Raw genomic sequence first — 25595 nt, 5'->3', positions numbered from 1 at the left:
TTGTGGAGCCATCAGGGGGCTGACTTGGGGGCCAGTCCCACAACCTTGAGATCACAACCTGAGCCAAAACCAAGAGTCTGACACTTGACTGACAGAGCCAACCAGGGGCCCCTCAGAGATCTCAGTCTAAAGCTCTATTAAAGGGCAGCCCAGGTGGCTCAGCGGTTTAACACTGCCCAGGGTGTGATCCTGGAGTTCCAGGATCGAGTTCCACGTCAGGCTCCCTGCATGGAGCCTGCTTCTCCCTCTGCCTGTGTCTCTGCCTTTCTCTCTCTCTCTGTGTCTCTCATGAATAATTAAAAAAAAAATCTTTAAAGCTCTATTAAAGTTGACTACTTGAGACCTGGCTAGGGTATTGCTGTTTGTATGTGAACTGTTTGCTTGGGTGAGTAGTCTGTTGTCCAAGATCAATTGATTTTTCTAAAACAAACAGTGAATTAAGTTATCGGTTTACAGTTTTATCTGTCCTGGGCAAAATCTTCCTGGAACAAATAACTAAGTCATGTTGGCACAAGGGGTCTCAGTTCCTAGTCCTAGGAGTAGGACATCAATCTCATGCCTGTGGTCATACTTCTCATGGATATGTGCTTCTTTTTTTTTCATTTTTGCAGAATTCCCTGTTTTATTTTATCTGCTTTATCTCATATACATATTTTATTATAAATGGCTTCAAAACATTTTAAGCAGAGGGTATAAATAGTAATAAAGTGCAAAATGATAATATAACCCAAATCATAAAGAGGGACAAAGAAAGCAAAAAAGGCCATGTGGTGTGGTAGTTATAGCATAGGATCTGGAGTCAGACACACTTGGATCTGAATCATGGCCCTGAGCAAGTTCTTTACCTCTTACAGCCTTAGTTCTTAATCTGTTATGTGAGCATAATATTACCATATAGGGCTATGTTGAGGATTAAATGAGATAGTACAAAGCTTTTGCAATAGTTAATAGGATAGGATGCGTATCCGATAAACAGTCGTTTAAGAAAAAGGTTGAAAGGATGAAATCACTACTGGTGCTGTAGGCACTTTAAGGATTTGAGTTTTAGTTTGAAGACTGACATCTGGAAAGAAAAGAGCATCCCTCAGCTTTTCTTATCAAGAAACATGAACTATATATAGTAGCTAAAAAGTGCCTAACTTTAACCTGGCTCCTGTTAAGTTTAAGAATTATTTAAAGAATGTCACAAAGCCTTGATTTGACTAAATTCTCTGAGAAGATGTAATTCCAAATTCCAATGCTAGAGATGGAGATGTCAATCCCTCAAATTAAATCTCAGAATCAGGACATCCAAGAAGCAGCCAACATTGCTTCCAGTTCCCTCTCCAGTAGCTATAAAGACCCTTGCCCGCTGAGTGTGGACAAGGAGTATTAAAAATATCCAGTAGTCTGATTTTATTCTTAAGTCAGAAGGGAAAAAATTAGGAAATGTTACCCAAGTTGACTTTCCAGTGCAGAATAGAAGGAATGTTTAGATTGAAAAACAACTATCTGTTGGTAAATAATGTAAAGATGTAAATAATACCTTTGAGTTTAGGGACACTTGAATGACCTATTAGTTCATGATTATATTTTTCCTCCTTCTTAGGACCACTTGATAACTAGAAGAATGATGGGAGGGAATAATCCCTAAAGAGGAAAAGAATTGATTATTTCTACTTCCATAAATAACAGCATAATAATATGGCAGATTTCCACCAAACCATTAAAAAAAGAAAAAAACAAAACAAAACAGGGAGCACTTTGCTGCTGGTTGGGAAAACCTATTAAGAAAGCATCTTTATAGTTATTTGATATTTGTAGCCTTTCCAGTGTTTATTGGTTTTACTTTCCTTTTCCAACTATTCTGCATGTATCAAATACTTGTTGAACACCTTCTATTTGCGAGGTACTGGTCTAGACAATGGAGATACAGCAAGAAACAAGACAAAATCCTACTCTCATGAAACTTACCTTCTAGTTAGTGAGATAGACTATAAATGTAATTATAATATCCTGTCAAGTTGTAAAGTGGGAACCCTTTTGGAGGAGCTGGGTTGGTGTTTGAGGACACATGGAGTTCTGTTTTGGTCATGTTTGGTTTGAAGTGACCATAGATCTCCAAGTGGAGAACACAAGAAGAGGAGGAGAAGAAGGAGGAGGAAGAGGAAGAAGAGGAAGAAAACATTGGATATATAAGTTTGAAGCTCAGGGTAGAGTTTGAGACTAGAGAAAGACGTTTAGCAGTTATCAGCGAAAGATGACATTTAAAGCCATGGGTCCAGATCTCATCACTATGGAGTAATAAGAGAAGACATTCAAGGATCTAGCCTTGGACTATTCTTTATAGAAGTCAGTGAATAAAAGGAAGAGCCATTAAAGGAGACTGAGTCCTGGAGATAAATGTGATCCCAAAAGGAGGAAATGAACTCCGGGAGTAGGATGAGGTAAAGACTTGACCATCCAATTTGACAAGTTGGCTTGCTGATGACTTTGGGAAGAAAGATTTCCCTGGGGTGGAGGGAACAAGGCAGAGCAAGTGGAAAGAATGGTAACGTAAACAATTCATTTCAGGATTTTGCTGTGAAAGGCAGCTGAGAGATGGGGTTATTATTTTTATTTTCTTCGTTAGTTTCTGCTGTGGTGGTAGTGTATTTTATTGCAAGATGTGTGTTTGTAAAGTGATGATCTTTAAAGAAGGAGAAATTGATAGTGAAGAAGAGAGGTAGGAGGGATAATTGCAAGATCAAGGTCCTTGAGCAGATTAAGATCTGCTCTCCTGATATACATAAAGATGGAAACTTTAGAATGAAAACCAGAATCAACTCTGAGTTAGGTTAGGGTGGTGATGGTGTGGGGTCCTATGAAGCTGGGGAGCCTGTATGTTACTCAGTACCATAGGGAAAGGAACCCCAAATTGATAGGCTAGAATATGGTAATAGCTGACCAAAAAAATTTTTTTTTAGTAAACTTCTTGGTGCTCTGGGGAACAGACCTGTGATAGAAAAGTGAGCCTGGCTTAATTGGCAAGAAGCCTGATATGGACAGGGATCCCTATAAAACAAAATATGTTGTATACAAGGGTGTTTGAATTAGTTTAATTGGTCCTATACTTTGGTTAACAATATGCGTATCTACTTTAAAGGAATATATTGATTTGCCTATGAGTGTATCTTTCCTCGTCTTACTTTCTCTTACTTAGAGTTAAGACAAGAGAGAAGAGAGTTTCTGATTTTATTTTCATAGACGAAAGAGATACAGATCATTATGGCTAGAGAGGGAGCATTTCTTCATTTACCAAGTGTCCCTAACAACAATCAAACAGAGTCTAGCTTAAAATGCTGTGTGTTTGGGAATGTTTTTGTAGGGATCACTAAGCACTTCAGGAGCCCCACAAAAGAGTTTGTTTGTTGGCTATTTAAGATTTATTTGGTCAGGGGATCCCTGGGTGGCTCAGCGGTTTAGTGCCTGCCTTTGGCCCAGGGTGTGATCCTGGAGTCCCGGGATTGAGTCCCATATCAGGCTCCTGGGATGGAGCCTGCTTCTCCCTCTGCCTGTGTCTCTGCACACCCCCCATGTCTATCATGAATAAATAAATAATATTTTTTTACAAAAAGATTTATTTGGTCAACTGGCAGCATTGAATTGAAGTTTTCATATTATTGTGTTTTGTTCATTTTTATGCACAATATCTTTCTATAGGATTTTAAGATACCAATAATTTGCGAATGTTTTTGTGGCAGCACAACTTTGATTCCCAGGAATGCTTAAAGCATGGGTCCTACAACAGAGTCTTGAAGAAGAAGAAATAAAAGGGTTCTAATAATAAATGCTGTCCAATTGGTATATGAAACAATTTTGATTAGTGACCCATCTTCTGAGATCAAGTAGAAGACACAGGAAAGGATGTCAGCAGAGCCTGTAGGGTGGAGAGACTGAACTATTGGAATGAAAAGATGGAAAAGTATATTATTATGTAATTCTGCAGCCCTGGATCTGCCATGCTAAAAAGGACTGCTAAAACTAAAGCTTGTTCTGTACTTCATTACTCACCAAGAAATTCTTTTTAGACATTGAGTGGAACTTTCCTGACTATATTGAGCACAGCATTAAGTGGTTAAGATTGTGCATTTTGCAATTACCCTGTTTCTATTCAAATCTGTTTTTTATCACTTATTAGCTGTGTGGACTTGGGCAAGTAAATCCCTTGTGTCTCAAATAGGCATAATAGTGCTAACCGCAGGCGGGTTATTGTGAGGATTAAATGCAGTACAACTATAACAATTAGAAGGATGCCAGAGACACAGGTCAGATGTTTTTATTATCATTGCACTGTGATAGATAATAAGATGATTGTCTAAATATCATTGTGCAACTTGAGGTGCATATTTACCATTTAGTTAACTTTAAGAGATGGTGAAAGTATAAGATAACAATGCCAGACTTACCAATTACTTAGGGATGAGAAGTGAGATTCAGCTCTCACCTTGCTTTGTTGTCATCTTTTAACTAGGTATTCACCTACTTTTCAAAATTATGTTATTTTAATCTTTATTACATATAGACATTTTCAGTAAATCTGGATACCATATGTGTAATTGCAAGGATGAAACTGCAAGCCTAATTACTAGTCCTTTTGAGTAATTTAGAACCTATACAAAATTTCCCCTCTCTTCCAATTTCATTTTTCTTATGTTTACCTCACTATTTCTGGCCGTAATAGAAAATTATCAGCACTACAAAGGAAATTATAGTTCTTAAAATACTAATTAAAGATAGTCCTTTATTGTTGTTGTTCAGTATTTTTAAAGTTTTACAGTTGGCCCTTGAGCAATATGGGGGTTAGGAGCACCAACCTACCGTGTATTGGAAAATCCATATAACTTTTGACTTCCCCAAAATGTAACTACTGTTAAGCCTATGATTGATCAGAAAACTTACCAATAATATAAAGTTGATTAACACATATTTTGTATGTTATGTGTCTTAAAGACTGTATTCTTACAATAAAGTAAGCTAGAGAAAATGTAATTAAGACAATTATAAGGGGGGATCCCTGGGTGGCTCAGCGGTTTAGTGCCTGCCTTTGGCCCAGGGCGTGATCCTGGAGTCCCGGGATCGAGTCCCACATCGGGCTCCTGGGATGGAGCCTGCTTCTCCCTCCTCCTGTGTCTCTGCCTCTCTCTCTCTCTCTCTCTGTCTATAATAAATAAATCTTTAGAAAAAAAAAGACAATTATAAGGAAGAGAAAATACCTTTACAGTATTATGCTATAAAAAAGCCACGTGTAAAAAAAAAAAAAAAAGCCACGTGTAAATGGACCCACATAGTTCAAACCCATGTTGTTCATGGGTCAACTGTATATACATGTGTTAAAATATTGAAATGAAATAGAATGACATAGAGTTGAAATCTCTTGCCATGCTGTCCAACCTCCGGCTCCATCCTGTAGAACAAACCACTTATGTTAATTCCCTGTAACAAATCACCACAAACTTTGTGGACTAAAAACCACAATTTTTTTTTAAATCTTACAGTTTTGTAGTTCAGAAGTCTGAAATGAGCCTCTCTAGGCTAAAGTCAGGGTGTTAGCAGGGCTGCGTTCCCTTCCTGAGGCTCTGGGAGAAAGTCCCTTCCCTTGCCCGTTCCAGCTCCTGGAAACTCCATATTCCTTGGCTCGTGGCCTCTTTCCATCTTCAACATAAGCAATGTCAAGTCAGATCTCTCTGTCATGCTGCCATTTCTCTGTTTTTCTCCTCTGCCACTTTTTTGCACTTTACTTTTTTATGAGAGACACACACAGAGAGGCAGACATATGCAGAGGGAGAAGCAGACTCCCTGCAGGGGTAGCCTGATGTGGAACTCAATTCCAGGATCCCCAGATCACGGCCTGAGGTGAAAGCAGAGACTCAACCACTGAGCCATCCAGGTGTCCCCTCTCCTCCATTTGAAGGACCCTTGTGATTACATGTGCCCCCTGGATAATCCAGTATCATCTCCCTGTCTCATGGTCAGTGGATTACCAACCTTAATTCATCTGCAACCTTAATTCTCATTTGTTTGTAACCTAACCTATGTACAGAGAATTAGGATGTGGCTATCTTTGGGAGTCTCTTATTTTAACCTGCCATGCCACTATTAATACAGAAATTATTTCAGAAATGTTTAATACTCCTTGACTTTTTTCATTCAATTATATATTTCAGGGAACTCTCCATACTTTTGGGACACCTCAGTAGCTCAGTGGTTGAGCATATGCTTTCAGCTCAGGTCATGATCCTGGGGTCCTGGGATCCAGCACTGCATCAGGCTTCCTGCAGGGAGCCTGCTTCTCCCTCTGCCTATGTCTCTGCCTCTCCTCTGTGTCTCTAATGAATAAATAAATAAAATCTTTAAAAAAGAAAAAAAAAAAAAAAGAACTCTCCATACTTTTTAAAGAGCTACATACTGTTCTGTATGGATATACCATAATTATGTAAGCAATCCCCAATGTCGATGGACAGTTGGTTCATTTTTAAGTTTTCTGGTTTTTATCTTAAACTATATCCTAAAGACTATCTTTGTAGTTTGTATTTGCATGTTTTGGTAACTACATCCATGGGATAAGTTGTCTGATGTATAATTTCCAGGTAAAGCAGGATGCACATTTACAATTTTGGGTTGTTTTTTTTTTTTTTCAAATTGCCTTGCCAAAGAGTGCATCAGTTAACCAGTGATAAGAGTTTATGTTTACATACACATTGGCAAACACTGGTTTTTTTTTCAGGGGTTGCTTATACAAAAGTATCAAACTTTACAACTATAGTATATTGGGGGAAAAAAACTCACTTTTTAAGGTTATTTTTCTTTAATTATAAATTGGTTTTAGCATCTTACTATGTTTATTAGCCATTTGGATTCTTTTTTTCTTTGAACTGCTTGTTCATATACTTGTGCAATTTTTGTTAAATTTATCCATTATTAATAATGCCAGGAATTATGCTAGCTGCTATGCATGATGCAGAGATGAGGAAAAATCTGATCGCTATTTCAAACTGCTTACATTCTAAATCTGAACTTATTTGGTGGACTTTAATGTCCACTGTATTCATCCAACAGCATTTGCCTTTGTCCTTTTCAAAAGACTTAGTATACATAAAAATATAATTGAATGGTAATAGCCCAAGAAGGACCATGGATTAGTATTTTATTGTTTTGACCAAAAATAGTTAGACTATTTCCTTTTTCAAGGACAAAGAAACCAAAAGACAAAAAACAAGGGTGATTGTTAAACTTCCATTAATATTTATTAGTCATACACCATAGGTAAATAGTGACAAACAGCTCAGTTACTCTCTAGCACATTTCTATTTTATTTTATTTTTAATGTTTTTCACTATATGAGCTTTTCTGGATTTGTTTTGTTTATTTTCTATTTCCCTCCAACCACAGTATAAGCTATTTGTAGTCAGGGACCGTATCTGCCTTATTTACTGCTCTATCCCAACCATCCAGGAGAGTGTCTGGTACTCATAGAAGAATATTTGCTTAGGAACATATTTGTTGCATAAAGACAAGAGGAAATTTGAATCTCTTAATAGGTACCATATTTTCATATATTCATTTGTAATATCTATTTGAAATCCATAAGCAACACAAAGAAATAAATATAAGCCTAGCTTTTCCCTTGATCTTTCCTCTGTTTAGCATGTTGCCGTTGATACATTTGATTGCATCACTATCTCACTCAGTTGGAGGTAGTCACATCATCTGCTTCTTGCTGAACTGAGCCTTTAAATCAGATGAATGAAATTTGGGCCCAGTCTCCTGGAATTCAATGAATACTATTACCCAGATTTCCTCTGGTCCAATTAGAACGGAGCAGTGAACCAATAGATAACCTTGCTTAAAAACCAATTTCCGTTTTTGTTTTCCTTCTTGAATTAGTCTGTTTGTCTCTGAGTTGTTGAGGAGCTTTTTTTTTTCTCCCAAAGCAAAAGCATTAAGATCCATTTAGTGTTTTGATTGAGACTCATTTCTTCTTCCCTAAGTATTGACCACTGTGTTAGTTTGCTCAGGCTGCCATTACAAAATATCACAGACTGGGTGCTTAAATAACAGAAATTTGTACTCAAAGTTCTGGAGGCTAGGAAGTCTACGATAAGATTCCAGCCAATTTGTTTCCTGGTAAATACAGCCTTCTTGCTGCATCCACATGTGACTTTTCTTCTGTGCTCATGCTGGGGAGCATGGTGGCTAGGAGGAAGCAAGCTCTCTAGTGCCTCTTCTTAAATCTCAACATAGGGTGCCCACCCTCATAAAGTCCTCTAATTCTAATTACCTCCCAAAGGACCCATCTCCATCACATTGGTAGAGGTTAGGACTTCAACATGAATTTGGGGAGGGAAGCAATAATTCAGTACATAGTAGCTTCAATGGGCCAATCATCTGGTTGGAGTTTGGAAAAGCTCTATCCATGTCTAAGCTTTATCTCTTTTAAAAATAATGGAGGTGTAATTACTCATGTGACCTTTTTAATGCTCATATATTCTACAGATATTTCTTGTTTGTGCTATATTACTCACTGGCTTAAACATATTTGTTTTTTAAGATTGTATTTATTTATTCATGAGAGACACACAGAGAGAGGCAGAGACAGGCAGAGGGAGAAGTAGGATCCCTGTGGGGTGCCTAACGCAGGACTTGATCCCAGGACCCCAGGAACACAACCTGAGCCAAAGGCAGACTCTCAACCACTGAGCCACCCTGGTGCCCCTTAAAAATCTTCTAATGATGAAGCAGTGAATTGGAAAATATAACCAGTCTTTCTACAAGTCTTTCTAACCATGATCAAGCAGCTGCTTACCTCCCAAGTGGCAGCCTCTTTCACCCACCCACACTGTTTCAGCACACTAGCCTTCTTGCTACTGCTTCCTTTCTTAGAGCCTTTGTTCTTGCAGTTCATTCCCCCTGCAGTGCTTTGCCCCAGCTGGCCAGCTATTCTCATCATTAAGCTAAATGTCATCCCTCCTAGGACTTCCCTGACACCCATCCAGAGTCACTTCCTGGACTAGTTGGTCTGTGCCAGATGCTTTGCTGGCTATAAAGTAGACAAAGATCAGTAGTAAAATGCCAGGCTTATTAAAAGGTTACCCTTGGGGATCCCTGGGTGGCTCAGTGGTTTGGCGCCTGTCTTCAGCCCAGGGCATGATCCTGGAGTCCTGGGATCGAGTCCCACATCGGGCTCCCTGCATGGAGCCTGCTTCTCCCTCTGCCTGTGTCTCTGCCTCTCTCTCTCTCCCTCTCTCTCTCTGTGTCTCGTGAATAAATAAATTAAATCTTTAAAAAAAATAGTGTTACCCTTAGTGTAATACCATCCAGATCTACCAATATTGTTGCAACTGTCAAGGTCACTTTTTCTTATGGCTGAGCAATATTCCATTGCATGTATGTGTGTGTGTGTGTGTGTGTATGTGTGTGTGTGTATAGCACATCATCTTTAACCATCCATTTGTGGACGGTTGGGTTGCTCCTATATCTTGGCTATTATAAATAATGCTGCAAAAAAACCAAAGGGGCACATATATCTTTACAAATTAGTGTTTTCATTTTCTTTGGGTAAATACTCAATAGTGGAATTACTGGATCATGTGGTATTTCTGTTTTTAATTTTTTAAAAAAATTTTTGAGGTACATCCATACTGTTTTCCACAGTCACTGTACCATTTCACATTTCCACCAACAGTGCACAAAGGTCCTTTGTATCCACATCGATGCCAACACTTGTTATTGCTTGTCATTTTGATTCTAGCCATTCTGACTGGTATAAAGTGATATCTACTGTGGTTTTGATTTGTATTTCCCTAATGATTAGTGATTTGGGCATCTTTTTTTCATGTGTCTAAATTGCTCAAGATATTTGGCTATTAGGAGTAGGGTTTCTCTGAACAACCTTGTTCATGAAATGCGGCATGTATGTGTGCATTTCTGTTAGTTACATACCTAGGAGTAGAATTGCTGTAGGGTATACCTGTTCAGCTTCAGAAGAGACTGCCAAACAATTTTCCAGAGTGGTTGTACCAGTGTACATACCTAACCTGTGAGAGTTTGGTTATACTACATCTTCAGCAATACTTTGTATTTTTTCTCTTCATTTTTTGCCAGTTTTGTGAGTGTATAGTGGTTTTAATGTACATTTTCCTCATGATTAATAAAATTGAGGCCCTCTTAATATGTTTATTGGTGAGGACACCTGGGTAACTCAGTGGTTGAGAGTCTGTCTTTGGGACAGAATACTTCCAAACTTGTTTTATGAGGCCAGCATCATCTTAATTTCAAAACCAAACACCCCACTAAAAAGAATTATAGACCAATCTCCCTGATGAACACAGATGCAAAAATTCTCAACAAGATACTAGCCAATAGGATCCAACAGTACAATAAGAAGATGATTCACCATGACCAAGTGGGATTTATCCCTGGGATGCAGGGTTGGTTCAACAGTCATAAAACAATCAACGTGATAGATCATATCAACAAGAGAAAAAACAAGAGCCATATGATCCTCTCAATAGATGCAGAGAAAGCATTTAACGAAATACAGCATCTATTCCTAGTCAAAACTCTTCAGAATGTAGGAATAGAGGGAACATTCCTGAGCATCTTAAAAGCCATCTATGCAAAGCCCACAGCAAATATCATTCTCAATGGGGAAACACTGGGAGCCTTTCCCCTAAGATAAGGAACACGACAGGGATGTCCACTCTCACCATTGCTATTCAACATAGTACTAGAAGCCCTAGCCTCAGCAATCAGACAACAAAAAGAAATAAAAGGCATTCAAACTGGCAAAGAAGTCAAACTCTCCCTCTTTGCAGATGACATGATACTGTACATAGAAAACCCAAAAAGACTCCACCCCAAGATTTCCAGAACTCATACAGCAATTCTGCAGTGTGGCAGGATACAAAATCAATGCCCAGAAATCAGTGGCATTTCTATACACTAACAATGAGACTGAAGAAAGAGAAATTAAGGAATCAATCCCATTTATAATTGCACCCAAAAGCATAAGATACCTAGGAATAAACCTAACCAAAGAGATAAAGGATCTATACCCTAAAAACTACAGAACACTTCTGAAAGAAATTGAGGAAGACACAAAGAGATGGAAAAATATTCCATGATCATAGATTGGAAGATTTAATATTGTGAAAATGTCAATACTACCCAGGGCAATTTACACATTTAATGCAATCCCTATCAAAATGCCATGGACTTTCTTCAGAGATTGGAACAAATCATCTAAGATTTGTGTGGAATCAGAAAAGACCCCGAACAGCCAGGGGAATATTGAAAAAGAAAACCAGAGCCAGGGGTATCACAATGCTGGATTTCAGGTTGTACTACAAAGCTGTGATCATCAAGACAGTGAGGTGCTGGCACAAAAACAGACACATAGATCAATGGAACAGAATAGAGAACCCAGAAATGGGCCCTCAACTCTATGGTCAACTAATATTCGACAAAGTAGGAAAGACTATCTGCTGGAAAAAGGACAGTCTCTTCAATAAATGGTGCTGGGAAAATTGGACAGCCACGTGCAGAAGAATGAAACTAGACCATTCTCTTATACCATACACACAGATAAACTCAAAATGGATGAAAGATCTAAATGTGAGACAAGAATCCATCAAAAACATAGAGGAGAACACAGGCAACACCCTTTTTGAACTTGGCCACAGCAACTTCTTGCAAGATACATCCATGAAGGCAAGAGAAACAAAAGCAAAAATGAACTATTGTGACTTAATCAAGATAAGAAGCTTCTGCACAACAAAACTAAAAGACACCCTACAGAATGGAAGAAGATATTTGCAAATGACCTATCAGATAAAGGGCTACTATCCAGGATCTAATAAAGAACTTATTAAACTCTGTATCTTTGGGGTAAATCCCCAGCAGTGCAATTGCTGGGTCATAGGGCAGGTATATTTTTAACTGTTTGAGGAACCTCCACACAGTTTTCCAGAGTGGCTGCACCAGTTCACATTCCCACCCAAGAAACAAACAATTCAATCATGAAATAAATGGACAAAAGACATGAACAGACATTTCACAGAGGAAGACATAGGCCAACAAGCACATGAGAAAACGTTCTGCATCACTTGCCATTAGGGAAATACAAATCAAAACCACAATGAGATATCCCCTCACACCAGTGAGAATGGGGAAAATTAACAAGACAGGAAACAACAAATGTTGGAGAGGATGTGGAGAAAGGGGAACCCTCTTGCATTGTTGGTGGGAATGTGAACTGGTACAGCCACTCTGGAAAACTGTGTGGAGGTTCCTCCAAGAGTTAAAAATAGAGCTACCCTACCACCCAGCAATTGCAGTACTGGGGATTTACCCCAAAGAGACAGATGCAGTGAAACACGGGGACACCTGCACCCCAATGTTTATGGCAGCAATGTCCACAATAGCCAAATTGTGGAAGGAGCTTCGGTGTCCATAGAAAGATGAGTGGATAAAGAAGATGTGGTTTATGTATACAATAGAATATTACTCAACCATTAGAAATGACAAATACCTACCATTTGCTTCAACGTGGATGGAACTGGAGGGTATTATGCTGAGTGAAGGAAGTCAATCGGAGAAGGACAAACATATGATTTCATTCATTCGGGGAATATAAAAAATAGTGAAAGGGAATAAAGGGGAAAGGAGAGAAAATGAGTGGGAAATATCAGAGAGGGAGACAGAACATGAGAGACTCCTAACTTTGGCAAACGAACAAGGGGTAGTGGAAGGGGAGGTGGGCGGAGGGATGGGGTGACTGGCTGATGGTCACTGAGGTAGGCACTTGATGGGATGAGCACTGGGTGTTATACTATATGTTGGCAAATTGAACTCCAATAAAAAAATATACCAAAAATAATTGGAATAGCTTTGGGATGCAAAAAAAAAAAAAAGAGAGAGAGAGAAAGATAGAGAGTCTGCCTTTGGCTGAGGTTGTGATCCTGGGGTCCTGGGATTGAGTACTGCATCGGGCTCCCTGCAGGGAGCCTGCTTCTCCCTCTGCCTCTCTCTGTGTGTCTCTCATGAATAAACAAATAAAATCTTTTTAAGAAAATATGTCTATCGGTCATTTGGTATGCTATTTTTAAATCAAGATATTTATTAACAAAAGGATCATTGGAAACATTACTTAATAAGATTAATTATGAAATATCTATGTAAATCATTGTATCAGTCAACTGAGGCTATGTTATCCTATAGTGAGTGATGCGTCACTTGAGAATCTCAGTAGTTAAAACAAGGTTTAATGATTGCTCTTGCTTCTTGCCTATTACTGATGGTCAGTGGCTCTGTTCTACATCCCCACCATTCTGGCAGTTTGGCTACAAGGATAGCTTCTATATGGGGCATTGGTGGTCTCTAGGCAGAGAGAAAAGAGAGGCAGCAATGTGATGGGTCACACACAAGTTCGTTCTTTCTTTCTTTCTTTCTTTCTTTCTTTCTTTCTTTCTTTCTTTCTTTCTTTCTTTTTTTTAAAGATTTATTTAGTCAAAAAGGACACAGAGAGAGAGAGAGAAAGAGAGAGAGAAGCACAGGCAGAGGGAGAAAGAAGCAGGCTCCACGCAGGAAGCCTGACGTGGGACTTGATCCCAGGTCTCCAGGATTACACCCTGGGCCAAAGGCGGCACTAAACCACTGAGCCACCGGGGCTGCCCGTACACACACAAGTTCTCAAAGCTTCTGCTCAAGAGGTGGCAAGCACTTCACTTCTATTCACATTCCATTGACCAAACATATCATGTGTCCAAGACTGATGCCAATGACAGCATTGTATAATCTTCTAAAAGAGAGCAGCTTATAGAAAGGGGCAGTAACCATGAACAAGAGAGTGACCAATAAAATCTCTTTCCATAGAGTAGGTTTATACGAGTATTACTCTGGGATGGAACCCAAACTGTTTGTCTCTAAGTTGTTTCAACACACAAACATACATGTGGAGTACTTCTTTTTTGTTCTGTTAAGCTGAATTAGTTGCTAACATTTTAAAATCATGATATTTCACAAAGATACATATTTGTGGCTTCTCTTGGAAATCATAAGCTATAGCAAGAACCACTTGTAGGTAAATGGCAGCTGCCCCTCCAGGTGGGATATGCAATCTCCAGTTCTTCATGACTGTCTAGTGGTTGCCTTCTCTGCAATTGTGCATTTCAAACATTTTTAACATAGCCCATGATAATTAGTACTTTTTACATACTCATCATTCATATGCATGCATATGCACATGTACATATTTGTGTGTAGGTGTAGAAATGTACATACATACACAGTCCAATGCAAAATTTCATGAAACAATGCTTACTGTTATTTTCTGCAATGTATGCTGATATCATCTCTTCTATTCTATCCTTTTTTATCCTATTCTATTATTTGATTTTTTTTTTAAATGCTGTAATCAACCCTCCAAATTAACTTCACAAACTGCTACTGGGTCACAGGCCACAAATTGAAAACCTTGCTCTTGATTATGTTACTTGTCTGTTGTTCCTCTGAATGCTACTGGCTAGTTTTCCAGACTGAATTTCTGCCTAAGCTTTTTAGGATTCCCAGGACAGTTAGTTGTGTGGGTGAGCAGCATCTGCTTTCCCTCACTGGTTTAAGCCTGTGCAAGTGCTGCTTTTGCCCAAGGGCCCTAAAATAAAATTTAATAAATAAATAAAATTTAATAAAATAAAATTATTCCACTTTTGAGGTGTTGGTGCCTGGAAGAGATTTGGCACCTACGAAATACTGATGCCGGTGAACCCAGCATGATCAGTCAGCAAGGTCTGCTGTGACGAAGGGAAGAGGTCCATTGGGATCAGCAGAAGTGAGAGCCTTTCATGCCAGTTGAGAGGCAGTGGAGGTAGTGGACATTGCTGGGAGAGGCCAAAGCAGGAAGGGGAGGAAATGACTAATGCCTTGACAAGACATGTTTCTGAGCCCAGGACAACAGCTGAGGGAGACTCTCAGAGATAATTATGAGGTGAGGTGGAGTTCACACTTAAGAGATACTACAGTAGCGGATAGAGGCAAGAACAGGTGATACATGAGTTGCTACTACTATATGTAACCTCATTTTAAGTCCTGGGCTCAGATAACAAAGTTATTTTTTCTTGTCTATGTATATGTTTTACCTATAAATGCCCTTTCTTAGGCGAATGGAGCTCATTTACCAAGCATCCTTGAACGTTGTCCCCAACCTTCCCCATGGCCTTGACATTTGTTTCTTGTCTTTTTCTTAATCTTGTCTCCTTTTCTGCTTACTCTATTCTTGATCTCTTGAGTATACATCTGAGCCTGAGGAGTCATGAACTCTTTGGTTGCTTTGTTATCTGTGTCTTCTGTTTCTTCTGCTGTTCCTCCTTAGTGTCCCATTTCCTTCTCCATCCCTACCCCTGTTACTAGCAAGACTTCCCCAACCAACCATGCCCTTCAGCCTCCTACCACCCTTAATAATAGCAAAACAACAAAAATAAGAATAATTGGGGCAGCCTGGGTGGCTCAGCGGTTTAGTGCTGCCTTCAGCCCAGAGTGTGATCCTGGAGGCCCGGGATCGAGTCTCGCGTTGGGCTCCCTGCATGGGGCCTGCTTCTCCCTCTGCCTGTGTCTCTGCCTCTCTCTCTGTGTGTGTCTCTGATGAATAAATAAATAAAATCTTAAAAAAAAAAAAGAATAAGTAAGGTGGGTATAGTGGATTGGTTAGTGGCCTCCCTTCCACTAAGCATTGTTTCATGATATTTTGCTTTGGAATGTGTATGTATATGTGCGTCTACCCCTGCACCTGATTGAATATATGTCACACAGCTCAGCACAGGCTAATTCCTGGTACCTCAGAATGTGACCTTATTTGGAATAAGGGTCTTTGCAAATGTAATTAAGAAGAGGATCTTGAGATGAAATCATCCTGGAGCAGAGTGGGCCCTGAATCCTTTGACGGGTGCCTTTATCAGAGAAGAAAAGGTGGTGACATAAGGAAGAATGCCATGTGAAGACAAAGGCAGAGATTGGGGTTATGCTGCCAGAAGCCAAAGAAGGTCAGGGGCCACCAGAAGCTGGCAGAGGCAAGGAAGGATTCTCTCCTAGAGACTTCAGAAGGAGTGTGGCTCTGTTGGAACTTCCATTTCAGACTTTAGACTTTTAGAACTGTGAGAAAATAAATTCTTTTGTTTAAGCCACCAAGCTTGTGGTAATTTGTCATAGCAGCCCTGGGAAACTCGGACAGTGGGAGACCATATAGCACAAAGGAATATTTATTTCACAATTGGTGAACATTTTAAGAAAATATTGTAGACGGGTGCCTGGCTGGCTCAGTTGGTGAAGTGTGCAACTCTTGACCTTAGGGTTGTGAGTTTGAGCCCCGTGTTGAGTATGGAGATTACTTAAAAAAAGTCTTTAAGAAATATATTCAAGAATATGAAAAGATTTTCCAATTATTAATACATTTTTAAAATGCTTGCTACATAATTACATGTAACATATCATAGAACCAGGTCTCTCTTGGCAATAAAATGCTCCTAAAGTTAATGCATACACAAATTGTTTGAGGCTCATAATGCTTTTTTTTCCTGCAGGTGTCATATGCTGTATTATGGGTTTTTCAGATATTAATCCATAATAACCATCTTAATGTTAATCATGTAGATTGCGAATTTCTTGAAACTGGGAATTGTCCTATACACTTTTAAATTTCACTGCCTAGCAGATAGCTTTGTACACAGTGTACACTGTGTACAGTGTACACATAAACACTCCTCAAACAGTTCATTTTTAAAAACACCAGTAATGTGCTATAGCAGCTCCTTTAGAGTCAAATTTTAAGTCTTGAAATCCAGGCTCTGCCATCTATAGGATGTAGGTCATCAAGCAAATTATGTAAGCTGTCTGTGCCTCAATTTATTTGTCTATAAAATTATGATAATCATAATACCTACCTCATAATGTGAGGAGTAAATGAATTATTACATATAAAATACTTACAAAATAGCAGTACTTGCATACCAGGATTCAGTGCATGTTAATTAAGCACATCCTCCCAGCTAAATTATAAACTCTTTGAGACAGGCAATGTCCCTTTTATAATACCAGAACCTATTTAATTTCTTACATATTATATACCTTCAATGAGTATTTGTCAAACTAATAAAAGCAATGAGTGAATGAATGGTTATATGATTACAATACTTTCTCCATAAAAAATCAGATAGAAAAAGAAAAAAAAATCAGATAGATACAGAATTTGGTAACATTCTAACATCTGCTATAGTAAAAAATGTGTTCAGAAATTAAACAGAATTTAAGACTTGTCAGAGAACTACAAGTGTAAATAAGAGAAAAGAAACAGAAATCACTACCAATGGGAGATTCTTCACTATATTTCAGCTCCTGGAAGACAGAAACCTCATCCTATGTTTCTTTGTAATTCCAGTGGTTTGCATAGTGTTTGGGATAGAAAGGCATCTGCAGCCTCATACGCAGGAAGGGTTCTAGGAAACCCCTATGCAGGCTCCCGGAGGTAACTCTCTCCTTTCTAGAATTCTACCTGCAGCTTCCACTTACCTCTGCTTCCTGAGCTCTAACTCCATCTGCTCACCTCAGCTGGACCTCTGGGTTCCCCCTCCTGGCACCTCTAAGCAGAAAGTTGGGCTGTTCATAGTGCATTCCTCATCCATTTTCCTTCTTCCAGAAATCACCATCCTATGGGCCTGTCACTCAATGTCTGAAAACAACTGTTTCATATACCTTGTTCATGTTTCTAAGTGTTTACAAATCAAAGTTAGGACTTTGTTGCTTTATCATAGTTAAAAGCAGAAGTTCTCGCCCAGGCATCTTGGTTAAAAGAGGGGAAAAAAACTAAGTAATTGTAAACAAAGACTTTTAAATTCATTCAGTTGGTCTTCTTGTTTTCTTTTTTTTTTTTTTTTAAGATTTTGTTTATTTATTGAGACACAGAGAGAGAGAGAGAGAGAGAGAGAGAGAGAGAGGCAGAGACACAGGCAGAGGGAGAGACAGGCTCCATGCAGGGAACCCAACGTCTCCAGGATCACACCCCGGGCTGCAGGCGGCGCTAAACCGCTGAGCCACCCGGGCTGCCCAGTTGGTCTTCTTGTTGATTAAAAGTTAAGTGCTGTAATTAATTAAAAAGGACAGTGCCATTCCTCAGTTTTGAAGAGGTTCTGCTAGGCAGATTTTCAGTTGCAGTCAGCAGTTTGCTTTAAGAAGAGACTCTTCCATCTTCACTTCCAGCTTAAGTGAATTAGAAGGGAAAATGGAATTCTAAAGTATAAAGAATGTACACTGTTACCTGACCCAGAACACATATCTCACAGCTTGTTAGGCAAGATGCTGAGTTAGTATGTCATCTCTCTTTTATTTGTACATTAGTTCTTTAGCCATAGTCTATGAGGATCTTCCATTGTTTCTCACAAATTGGCTTAAACTTCTAACGATGATATATACAGATTCCCTCATCTAAGCAGAGTCCATTTCTGTTTACATTATTTCTGGGCAATCCATCATTTTCCCTCCAAGGTCATAGCCCTACAGTTCCATCAGACACAAACAATCTATTTTAATAGCACCCTTCAGTGCTGGTGGGGAGAAGGGGGTGGGAGTCATTTCATCAAAGAAGTGCGTTATATCTACTGGAAGATTTTCTTGTTTGAGAAACACTCTTGAAATGATATTTTTCGAAAATTTTAAATTTTACTAAAATGTGGTAATTGTCAGTTTTACAACAGATAATTTTCTTTTCAGCATAGTGATAATAAGTGGGCCACATCCTGAAATTCATTTCCTTGTTAATTATGACCGGATGCTTAAAAGCTCCTTCATGTGAGCTGCCTGAACAGCAGTGGAACTCCATCATCTAAAAAGATATTTTGGGACCACTTTTGGTCTAGAATCCAAGGCAATACATCTGGGATAGAATTAAGAAGGAGCAAGAAGTTAATAACTAATACCACCATCACCTTATAGAACTTAGAGCCCTGCCATGTGAACCCTGGTGCCAAGACTTAGATTTTGTCACAGCTGACAGGACTCCCAGGTTCACCTGCATGGTCCCACTGTGCCAGGACAAGAGTGGCTGGTCAGAGGCTGACAGATTAAAACTTTCCAGATTTTCAAACTCTGTTCTTTTGGGTCCCTGTATTTATACATAATGTATATAATTTACCCACAATTTAAGTAAATAAACTGCATTATTTACTTATTGATTGGGTCTATTGTAAGCAAGGCACATAAGTTCAAAAGAGCAGAGACCCTTCATGGCTTTTTGTTGTTGTTTACTATATCCTAACACTTATAATCGTGTCTGGCACATAAGCACTTAATGAATAGTTGTTGAATGAATAAATACTAAATATGAGTCTTTGTCAATATGTGTGAGAAATATCTATTCCAGTTTAGAGGCTTATCTTTTCATTTACTTTATTGTAAATGATATTTGTGTAAACAGTTGTATTGAGTTTTAGTGCAGTTAAGTGTATCAATCTTTTCCTCTATGGTAAGCCATTTTGTTTCTTATTTGAGAAATAATATCCATCTACTGATGGATACTTTGGTTGCTTCCATATCTTGGCTATTGTAAATAATGCTGCAGTAAACATAGGGGTGCATATGTCTTTTACAATTAGTATTTTCATTTTTTTTGAGTAAACACCCAATAGTGGAATTATTGGATTATATGGTGGTTCTTTTTTAAATTTTTTGAGGAACGTCCATACTGTTTTCTACAGTGGCTGCACCAATTTGTATTCCCACTGGTTGTGCATTAGGGTTCCTTTTTATCCACATCTATGCCAACATTTGTTATTTCTTGTCATTTTGATTCTAGTCATCCTGACAGGTTTAAGGTTGTATCTCATTGTGGTTTTGATTTGCATTTCCCTGATGATGAGTAACTTTGAGCATCTTTTCATGTGTCTGTTGGCCATCTGTATGTCTTCTTTGGAAAAATGTCTGTTCAGGTCTTCTACCCATTTTTAAATCAAATTATTATTATTACTATTATTTTTGTGTGTATACATAAGTTTGTAAAATTTTTTTATGTATTTTGGATTTTAAGCCCTTATTTGTTACATCATTTGCATATATCTTCTCTTTTCTCCCATTCAGTAGGTTGTTTTTTTAATGGTTTCCTTTGCTTTTTATTTTGGGGTAGTCCCAATAGTTTATTTTTGCTTTTGTTTCCCTTGCCTAGGGAGATATATCTTGACAAATATTTCTATGACTGATGTCAAAGAAATTATTGCCTGTGTTTTTTTCTAGGAGTTTTATGATTTTAGGTTTCACAGTTAGGCCTTTCATCCATTTTCAGTTTATTTCTCTGTGTGGTTCAAAAAAGTGGTCCACTTTCATTCCTTGCATGTAACTGTCATGAGTCAATTTTTCTTATTTGAACCAGTGGTTGTCAAAACTTTCATGTGCATCAGTGGAGCTTGTTAAAATATGTATTGCTGGCATTTCTGATTCAGTAGGTCTGGGGTGGGGCTTGAGAATTTGCATTTTTAACATTTCCCGTGTGCCGTTGATGCTGCTGACTCTAGGACCACACTTTGAGAACCTCTGTTATCAATAATAGGCCCACGATATCAAGTGGTCATTATTTATTCCTTTTCCTCTTGGGCTAATATAGCATCAGATTTAAATAAGTAGTATATATTAAATACTAACATCATATTAGAAAGGCAGATTTATTTAAAACATAATATGAAAAATAAGTATATGAATATATAATATTTGGACATAATTTGGACATATAATATTTGGACATAAATGTTGCTGTCATTTTTTTAAAGGAATATAAATATGAATGTTATCCTTTCAGACTTTAATAGTAGGAGGTTTTTTTTAGTGTAAATTACTTTGTTAGACTGAAAATTTAGAGCACATTTCTTTACAGACCTAACTATTACATAGGAATTATAAGGTGAGTAATTTGATAGAATATTTCTATATGCAAAGAAAGCATTTTTTTTTTAGAAAGCATTTTTTTTACTAGTCTATACTTAGAGCTTTCTAATTGGATTTTATCCAAAAGGGAAAAAAAATTATAGAGAAAATATTCCAGCATAGGGGCAAAAACTTTGCCCTTCTTCTCTTCTGGGCTTTTTGGCTGGTCTAATAATTAAATTGACATAAAGCAGGTTAACAGAGAACAAATTTCTTATATTTCGGAGTCCCAGAGATAGGCAACTGAGGCTTATATGCCATCCTGAAGCTAAGGAGAAAGGGTAGGGTTTTGGGGCTTCAAAGGGGAGGAAAACTATTCACAGGAAGTTGAGGAGAGCAAATGTTTGGTAAACTAGTGTTTGTCTTGCCACGTAGGTAAATCTTTCGGATAAAAAGTTATCTTTGGTATTAGCTGCCTCTTGGCACAGGCCCTCTATCTACCTATTGTTTTAGGCAGTTAAGAGGAAGGTGAACAGCTCTTCTTGAGTCTCTTGGGCCTTGATTGTCTTCAGCTCAAAATAATCCATATGCCAAAGTGGCATTTTTGAGGTCATATATTTTGCCCCCCTTACTTCTATAGACAAAATTTTCTGGGTTTATAATTATAATACTTTCAACTTTATCTTCTGATGTCATCATAAATCGGATGGCTGAAACTCATTAGGAATACAGCTGACCCATGACCAACAGGGGTTAAAATTGTGTGGGTCCACTTCCATGTGGATTTTAAAGCAATTATACAAGATTATAGTATCGGGACACCTGGGTGGCTCAGCAGTTGAGCGTCTGCCTTTGACTCAGGGTGTGATCGTGGAGTGCCGGGATCGAGTCTTACATTGGGCTTCCTGCATGGAACCTGATCCTCCCTCTGCCTGTGTCTCTGCCTCTCCCTCTGTGTCTCACATAAATAAATAAATAAAATCTTAAAAAAATATTTTTTAATAAAAAACTAAAATTATAGTATCAATATTTATAGTACTATATAAATATATTTCTTCCTTATGACTTTCTTTTTCAAAGAAAGATCTTATATATTTATTTGAGAGAGACAGAGTGAGCATGATCAGGGGAAGGGGCAGAGGGAGAAGGAGAGGGCCAAGCAAACTCCCTGCCGAGTGGGAAGCCCAGTGAGGGCCCCATTCCAGGACCCTGATATGACCTGAGCCGAAGTCAGATGCTTAACCACTGAGCCATCCAGGCATCCTTTCCTTATGATTTTCTCAATAAGATTTTCTTTTTTCTAGTTTACTTTATTGTAAGGATATAGTATATAGTATATATAACATACAAAGTATCTATCAATTGACCATTCATGTTATTGGTAAGGCTTCCAGCCAAAAGTAGACTGTTAGTAATTAAGTTTTTGAGTTTTGGGGGAGTTGAAACCACACCATAGGGGATTGATGGTCCTGACCCCCATGTTGTGTAACGGTCAACTCTATATGCTAAAATTCTTGACTTTCATTTTTTTAAAAAAAAGCTACTTAGTTTTATGTTTGCTTAAAATGGACTTGTTTTAAGCCAGTCATGTCTTAAGCCCTAACATATGTTAGTTTGTGATTAATTTTGATCTAAAATGTCATTATTTAGATTTATATTCTTAATTTGTTAATGAAAGAGATTAAAATAATGATGAGTAGAACATTTTAACATTTTAATAGTAACAAAATAATATAATATACCTTTACATTTTGAATACAATTGATACTATATTTGTTTTAGAACTGATTCTTTACAAAAAGCAGTTCTGGCTTACTGAAATTCCACATTTTAAAATCTGTCAGTCTAACTGTTCCTGGAAAATGAGAGCTTTACTAAAATCATAAAGGTTTGATGGAGATGAAATTAAATAAGTGAGGTACTACAAAGAATTAAGGCTATCTCACATATACCCTTTTCTTTCTGTATTTCTTTCTCCTTCCTTTTTTTCTTTTGTGTGTGTGTGTGTGTGTGTGTGTGTGTGTGTGTGTGTGTGAAAGGAGTGGGTGGTGCAGAGGGAGAGTAAGAGAGAATCTTAAGCAGACTCCTCTCCCCATCCAGCATGGAACCTGACACCAGGGCTCAGTCTCATGACCCTGAGATCATGACCTGAGCTGAAATCAAGAGTCAGATGCTTAACTGACTTTGCCACCCAGGTACTCCTGGTATCTCACACATATCTTGATTAAATAGTAGATGGGAACATATTTTATATCATAATTTAGATCACCAAAGTGTTAAATAAGTAAAGCAAAAGTAATTATCAGGAATTTTTAGATTAAAGTATGACGAGATTAAGGAAGTGAAACTCTAACAGAATACTCTTATGAAATATCCACATATGCCCAAGCACACTGAAAGTTTATTTGGTTAATAGTGATTCTTAATATATATTTATAATATTGCCTTGGTCTTGGCCCACAGACTAAATGCAGACATTTCTCAGTCGTTTTCAGATTTGTTGCCTAAGATGCTAATTGAGATTCAGCGCAGGGAAAAATACATCACTGGCCTTTGTGTATCTATGAAAGGCCTTCTTATTGGACTTTGTTTAGTATAAAAGCTTCTCTTCTTTGCCAAGTGAGAGTGACACTGTGTGCAATGTGTGTTCAGTGGAATCTTCAAGAACAACATAGACACCAGTTGGTCACCAGCCGGAAGCCATCATGCTCTTTCTTCAAGAGGGCAGCTCACAAGCTGTATGCACCCATGACCAGGTGCCAAAAGAAGATGCTCACTCATGCTTTCCGAAATCCTTTCCCAGGCCTGGGGGAAGGGAGCTATTCCTTTGAGCTCCTGTGTGGAACTCTGAGTCTCCAAGGAGGTAAAGCATGTCCTCATCCCCACAAACACTCCATATTCTCCGTGAATTAGTGTCTTTTCTTTGAGTCAAATAACAATCTACTAAGGGCTTGAGGGTATGACTTCTTAGTTCTTGTTTGCAGAATGCTTCCAGCTTCCTTCTGGGTTTGGAGGCCCACAAAATAAAGAATCCATTTTGATTTGCAAAGAACTCCTTATTTTCACCTTGCATATTTTATTCTTTTTCTTCTAATCTGTTTTCTTTGGGTTTCTGCCTGAAGCCAGGAGATGAAGTCAGGCAGTCTTAATGAAAGGAGCTCAGACATAGGGATCTCAGAGACCTGGGTCAAAACCTAGAGCTATTATTTCCTACCTCTGTGATCTATCTACCTCAATTTCCTTAATCTCTCTGTGCCTCAGTTTATTCATTATTATAATAAAATATATACTACAAGTTCTTTTTACTTCCCTACTTATATACTATTTAATTACCAAATGCTCCTATTACATAGTTATATATGGTTGAATCGTAAGTTCTCTTGCTGTCTTTTTTATGCCTGAGAAATTGCTTTCCTATGTCTGATAAGTCATATGTATGTGGTTAAAACAACTTTTATTAAAACATTAAAATAATCAAGGTTTCCCACTTCGATGATAGTGTAAATAATTGAAAAGAAAAATTTACTTTGAGTGATTGTAAAATAAGTAATGACAACAAAGAAACTATTCTCATATAAGAGAGAAAACCACAAGATTTAGAATATATTCACCTTCACCTGCCAAGAGGGAACAATGTTGCTGAGTATATTCATATATACATACGTATGTATGCATATCTTTCAAATTTTTCAAATATAACTGAATTTCTGCTAGTATTTCACTCTGAAGACTATCTGCAAAGATATAATTTGTGGGAAAATGTTCTATTCCAAGTGTTTCTTACTGTTACAGAGAATGTAAAGAAAATGCCTCAGAATATTTTCCTAGGAAGGCAAAAAATTTCTGCTGCAGTTTGTATCCTTGACACCTCTGTTTCACTTTAAGGCTGACTTGTATCATCTGCCTGCCAGTGACTGAGCAGCTCTGCCTCCTATGAGAATGTAGGACGTGAAGTAAAGAGCCAGAGCCTTCTTGTCCTGTGTGTAGTATCTTCCTGGCTGGTTGCTGGAATTTGTCGTTACTGCACTCTACTTTCCTAGTCTCGGTGTCTTTTTTGTTTGCTTTTACTAAAGTTGCAGCAATTTACAGAGGATCAGATAATTGCAAGGACTCCCATGAGTCCAAAAGATATATTCATATAAGGCTTTGTAGGGACAGAAACCTTTCCTTTCTTCTCTTCTAGGTTCTTTGGCTGGTCTAATAACTAAATTGACATAACACTGATTAACAGGAGACAATTAACAGGAGACAAATTCTGGGATCCCTGGGTGGCGCAGTGGTTTAGCGCCTGCCTTTGGCCCAGGGCGGATCCTGGAGACCCGGGATCGAATCCCACGTCAGGCTCCCGGTGCATGGAGCCTGCTTCTCCCTCTGCCTGTGTCTCTGCCTCTCTCTCTCTCTCTCTGTGACTATCATAAATAAATAAAAATTAAAAAAAAAAAAAACAGGAGACAAATTCTGCACACATGGGAGACTCCCAGCAGTTAGATAATTGAGACTTATATGCCATCCTGAGCTAGGAATGGGGTAGGGGTCTGAGACTTTAAAGGAATGGAAGATAATTCACAGGAAAATGGGAAGAACCAGTGTTTGGTAAACAAATGTTGCCATGTCATGCAGATAGTTCTTTCTGATATATAGGGTTCTCTCTGGTAATATTTCTCTTCCTGGTATAGTCCCCC

At 38.2% G+C, this 25595-nt stretch overlaps 1 protein-coding gene across 6 annotated transcripts in view; it reads left to right on the top strand.

Moving 5' to 3' along the window:
• BICD1 (BICD cargo adaptor 1) overlaps nucleotides 1-25595 on the top strand; it is a 225887-nt gene that overhangs the window by 114927 nt on the left and 85365 nt on the right. The gene's annotated exons all lie outside the window — the stretch shown is intronic.

Source organism: Canis lupus, chromosome 25 (assembly GCF_048164855.1).
Source record: "Canis lupus baileyi chromosome 25, mCanLup2.hap1, whole genome shotgun sequence".
NCBI lineage: Eukaryota > Metazoa > Chordata > Mammalia > Carnivora > Canidae > Canis > Canis lupus.
Note: the sequence above shows the minus strand (reverse complement) of the source record. Positions and strands in the feature narration are given on the sequence as shown.